We start from the raw sequence: 6,096 nt of genomic DNA on the forward strand, positions 1-6,096 counted from the left end.
GGGCAGCGAAGCTGGCGAACTCTGGGAGGTGGAGCTGGACTGCGGTGGTGAGGAGGAGAAGCAGACGGGAGGGAGGGAGGAAGGGGAAAGCGATGGAAACAAAGCGAGAAAAAGATGTGGGTGAGAACACACCACAGAAGAGAAGGTCGTCGTGGGCCTGTTGCTGCCTCCATACGCATGGACACACGTCAACCGTACAAGCCGGAGGAAGCGACACGCGCAATCCCCGGGGGTTCCGAAGCGTTTTCCTTTTTTTGTCGTAAATTTCATCGCGGATGGGTGTCCGTGACGTTTCCCATCTTGTATGTGATGTTTTGATAGATCTCTTGTAGTGGAAGCACGATGGGACTAGGCCAGAAGATGAGGCCCTATCCTGATGGATGGTTGTGTGTTTCCTCTTGGGTAGGCATCGGATGGCATGCTTCTTCCGGGGAGAAGTCGATAGCCATATTGGTCGTAACTTTTCCAAATCTTATTTACTCTGATGTTATTAAATGGTGAACTTTGAAATGTTTATTTTGGAGTACACTGCACTTAGCATATCACAAATTGTCTCTCATTCTAGGGCAGTCACAAAAATGTGTAAAATCCTATATGGAAGTCACAGTGTCACATCACGCCTGATGTAGCGATCATGATGCAAGTCGACCGAAAAATATGGCAATGAATACCAATGCTCCAAACCAGTTATTTGAGACAAATCTGCATAGCAAGGATGCAACTTAATCAGATCAAGAACATGATAGCTGTGTAAGAAACCAATGGTCATATAATTTGTTCTAAATCAAAATGATTTAAATTTAGAAAATCATACTTCCTGTTGCAATCTGCGCGATCAGTTAAGTCAACAGTTGAAATCTGCCATGCCAACTGTGCAGCTGCAGCTGCAAGAATTGGGTAGTATGGCCAAGCTGTGGAACATGATTAATGTAAAAAAGTCAATATATGTTACTTAAAAATAAAATTAATTCAATTCTCATAATGACCACTAACCAAGTCCAGCATTATAGCCACTAAGTGCTAAACCGCCAATCGTTGCAGTACCAAAGGCACTAATCCAGTGCTTGGTTGAATCTCCAAACCTTATGGCTGTGGACTTAACTCCTACTTTGAGGTCATCTTTTATGTCCTGACATGCATTATGATATGATGATAAGATACCTTGTCAACCTAATAAGATGTTTTTGCTCAATTTTGATATGAAAGAATACCTGGTGTGCATATATGGTATCATACGCCAATGTCCAACATATCCCAGCAATATACATTGGAAGGACGATGGTGGGCTCTAAAGTACCTTTGATAGCAGCCCATCCTAATAAAGCTCCATAGTTGAACGATAATCCGAGATATGCCTGAGGCTGTTAAAAATTGCATTGGAAGTAACTTAAGTGATCACTCTTTGAAAGCAAGATTACGTTAGTATAACCTTATCACGTACCCAAAATGTGAGCCTCTTCATTAGGGGATATGAATAGGCCAATGGAAACCAAATGAGCCCAAGAACACGGCTACATAGAAAAAGAGACAAATTTAGAGGGGATATTTTATAATGATAGAAGCAAAATGTATCTCAAAAACTATATTTCGTTGGATTTTCTGGAAATTAGTGCGTCAAAATGGATCAACAGAGATACATTAGAATTGCAGGGTTTGTTTATATGAATTGCACACAATGCCATATGGTAGACTGTTTCTTAGGTTCGACTTTGGAGCATCCGAAATAGATAGATTTCGTTCCACTCGCAAGAGCAAAAAAAGGAATTACCTTAAGTTGTTCAGTTGGAGAAGAAAACCAACTCCCAGTCCTAGTAGTAGTTGAACTCCGAAGAAGCACAATCCTTGAGTAGGAGTTAGAGCGCCTGATGCAAGCGGCCTGCTTTTGGTGCGCTCAACCTACATGAGAAACATGTTCACAATCACTTCCTTGTTTGAGTCACTTCAATATGCAAGTGAGTCATTGTTAGAATACATGTACTAACTTCAATTTAAGAATTGAGCTAACTTATCCCATAAAATCATTACTTTCAAAATTTTAGTTTATTTAAAAACTAATTAGGGTAGAAGGTACCTTAATAGTGACCTACTTGCATCTCCAGAAAATATATCTAGTATTTTGGAACCTTGCTCAGCATATTTCTCTCTATGTGGGACTAAGTTGTTTGTTTAATCTAGTACTTATCATATTTAGCATCACATATGAAACTTCAGTTTGCTAAATTACTATTTCAAAAGTAAACATATAATACATCCATAAATGCATTTGATCCGTGTATGTATCAATGGTTCGAAAAACTTCAATGTATTTTCCATAACAGGAAAATTCTGAAGGGTGTTGTATGCAACTAGAAGAAAGTATAAAGAAGATACAAAAATAACCTTGTTATCAATGTTGCGGTCGAAAAGATCGTTGACCGTGCAAGCGGCTCCCCTCATGGGGATAGTTAAACATCCGAAGAGTGCGAGCATTTTCAAGTCAGGAAGCGCCCCGGCATTGCCGCCATTGTTAGTGACCTACGAAGCAAAGGTTATAGGAGGTTAACAGACAAATATGCTTTAAACTAATATAAGAAAACAATACCAAAATGCATTAAAATGTCTCCTATGAAGCTTTAGCAAACCATATAACGGTGCTTTGTTTTTTTATTATGAACCCTATAGAAGATTTCTGTTGTAACTTGGCAATGTTAAAAATGACCGTGAGCTCTCTTGCATGTGTATGAAAGTGTAACCAAACAATTAGCAAGAGCAATCATCAATGTATTTTGAGAAGTGATGTTCTAGAACTTATATCGTATAGTGAGAACACAAAAGTAATGAATTGACTCCCTTGACAAGGTGACACAAGTTGTGCCTGCAGGTGCCCCCGATACCACCCCCCCCTCCACCATATCATGGTCGCCGGTAACCCATGATAGGATATGCCCACACAAAGTCGGCGCTGTGGGGCCCGATCTGGTGTGTGCGGTGTGGGTGGCTTATTGACTTGTGTATTTGCGGTGGAGAACCTGAATGATCAACTCTTGTCATCGAGGTCAAGGGATATGGTTGGCAGCATCAGTAATGTCGGCTTCCTCTCTTAATTGGGGCATGTTGCCCTATTTTTGCGTGATCTAGGTGTTTTAGCCACAGGTTTGGTGTCCTTGTTTTAATGTCGATGAGGCGCAATATAACAAAGTTTATACATAGTGGCAAGGGGGTGCATGACCGCATGGGTCAACTTAGGAAAAACTCCACCATGATTATTTTGAAGCACCAGCCGGACACAAGGCAACATAGTATTGGGAGGCGGGAGTTGCTGGCACCGTGATCTTATTTTGGATCATTGTTGTTCTGCCATTGGGGCTTGTCTCTACGTAATAGGTTGACTGTTGGCTAAACTCTACACTCTCTTCTTTGAAATGAACACTTTTGTTACTGTAGTGGTTCTAGCTGTTTTCGGCAAAAGCTGGATTTTCTTCAATTAATGATTTTCCCTTTGTAGTTGAATAAATTGGACACCGTTTGCGAGTTTGTTCACATGGCTTTGGCTAGTTTTATGCTAGGTAGTTAGGCAGGTGCACAAGCTTCGTAGGATGGCACATGACCAGTTCGTGCTGCTTTGTCAGCAACATGGCGATTGGAGACGTGGGATGGCACGTTCGATAAGCTCGTTCCGTTAGCTATTTCCTTGTTCTTTCTCAGCTATAAGCGGATCATTCCATAGAAGAGGATGAGGGAAAGAGGGTGGAGAAGTGAAAAAAAAAAAATTCAATTTTGAATTTTTTTGCATCGAAATCTAAAACCTCAAGAAAATCTGTTTTCCTTTTCGATTTATCGGAATGTAAAAATTCGGTAAACAGCCATAGGATGTTGAAATCGGATGTAAAAATTCCCGTACATACATTTTCATATAATGAACTTTTTAATCGGAAGTCGTATGTAACCAGAAAAGCCAATTTACCGAAACATGACGCTGTTTTGCATAATATATTGAAATTCATGTTTGTTAATTTTCCATAAACTAGATGACATAATACATGGCCATTCCGAAGGATTTCATATTTCATATTTTCTATTTTCTATTATTTTCTTTTATTTTTAAAAACTAAAAAAGGCGATATCGATTCCGGAGGGGCGGTGTAAATCCTTGGAATTAGTAGCATGCCAAAATAGAGCACGCTACTAATAGACTGATTAGTAGTAGCATGCCAAAATAGGGCACACTACCAATGTTTTGCCTCACCCGCGCCCGTCGGCCAAATATGTTGGAAACATGCAAGCAAAGTGGCACGCGACCGGTAGGTATGTACATAGCGCTCGCGTGCCTCCATTGGTGCTTGTTGCAGGTACTTTTTTTGACCGAGTGCATCTATGGCCCACCTAGTATTCACGTGCGCTACTTTCCATTCCGCTACTAGTACACGCACAACAGTCGCACGTCTCGTTTTTGACTCGCGGCTACTAATAGCAGGCACGTGCGTTTATACTGGCAACATCTCCCTATGACGTTTTTCCTACTAGTGTAAGTAAAGTTTGATCCAAGTTTTGAAAAAACTAGATAATATGTAGAAATCATATACAAATATATTTCATGATGAATTTAACGGAGTTAAGTTTGGATTGTACATATTAACATATTTTTCTAAAAACTTGGTTAAACTTTATGTAGTTTGACTTTTCGAAATAAAATATAAACTTTATTAAAACGGAGGTAGTACTACTGACAAGCTAGAACGTCGATCGCAAGGTATATGCATTTGAACGGAAGGAGTAGTAGTAAGCAGCATACCACATGCATGGCCAAGCGAGGAGCCAGGAGCCGATGGGCTTGTCGAGACGAGCGAGCATCGCGTACGGGCGTGCCGCCTCAAGTGACCTCTGCACCCACGACACCGGCGGGGGGCTGCTCTCCTTCTCGTCTTCCTCCGTCTTCTTGTCTTCCTCCGTGGGCTTCTCGTCTTCCTCCGTCTTCTTGTCTTCCTCCGTGGGCTGGGAGGGGGCCAAGATCGTGCGCGATCGTGCAAGAAGCTGGCGGGGAGAAGGACCCTGCCGACGTAGTGGGAGGATGCCTCTGTGGTGGCTGAGGCGGTGCATGGCCATGGCCTGGGAGGAGGTCGAGATCGCGTGTGGTCGTGCAAGAAGCTGGCCGGAAGAAGAAGGACCCTGTCGATGTAGTGGGAGGGCGCCAGCGTGGCGGCTGAGGCTGAGGAGGGCCATCGCCGTACGTGTTAGGTCCTTCGTACGTGTACGGGGGTTTGGCACCACGGAATGATATGGTTGTAAATCTGAATCTCAAGCTAACCAAGCAACTGAAAGCATGATATTATAGGGCGCACGCTAAGCCGCCGAGCGACTACCATGTTTTTCTCCCGCCGGTCGACCGAGTAGTTCCGCTGACCAGGTCCGCGCAAGGCACACAGTGTCGTAGACCACATGTTAAGACTTTTGTTGTTCGAATACCACATGTTAAGACTTTTTTCTTTTCGAATACCACATGTTAAGACCAAAGACTGGACCACTGCTCTCTCGTACCCGGTACCGTGGCGTTTCTTACACAAAAAGCTTACTTTTGTCTCTCCCTAGACTCCACCTCCCATTTGGTATTAGATGTAAAGAAATGGAACCCAGCGATACAAAACAAGAGAGACTAATAAAAAAAACACACAAGAGAGATCATTGCACGGACAAAATAAAATACAAAGCATTTCCGGAAATACAGTATACAAAAAGTTCTACCCCTCTGTCCAAAAATAAGTGACTGGACTTTATTAAAATAAGGCTATATGTACACATTGAAAACACATTTTTCTTGTCCCCGAGGATTCGTGTGAGGATACGAGTAAGATAGTACCAGACTAAAATACAATCACGATGTGTATCAAATGTCCTTGATAAAATCGTAAGATATTATGCTATGCATCTAGCAACGATTCTTCTACTGTCCTACATCCATATATATGTAGATATGCATGGGAAAAAGGTTGACGGTGCCGACGGTCGATTAAGAGTATGTACTATGCATACACCATACTTACGCAGTACATACATACATATATATATATATATATATATATATATACTTAGTAGTACACGCCAGCGGCGGGTCCAGTATTT

At 41.9% G+C, this 6,096-nt stretch overlaps 1 pseudogene; it reads right to left on the minus strand.

The window, feature by feature from the left end:
- Positions 1–457: 457 nt before the first annotated feature.
- LOC124683350 lies at positions 458–5,254 on the minus strand (annotated as a pseudogene).
- Positions 5,255–6,096: the final 842 nt, after the last annotated feature.

This window comes from Lolium rigidum, chromosome 1 (assembly GCF_022539505.1).
Source record: "Lolium rigidum isolate FL_2022 chromosome 1, APGP_CSIRO_Lrig_0.1, whole genome shotgun sequence".
NCBI lineage: Eukaryota > Viridiplantae > Streptophyta > Magnoliopsida > Poales > Poaceae > Lolium > Lolium rigidum.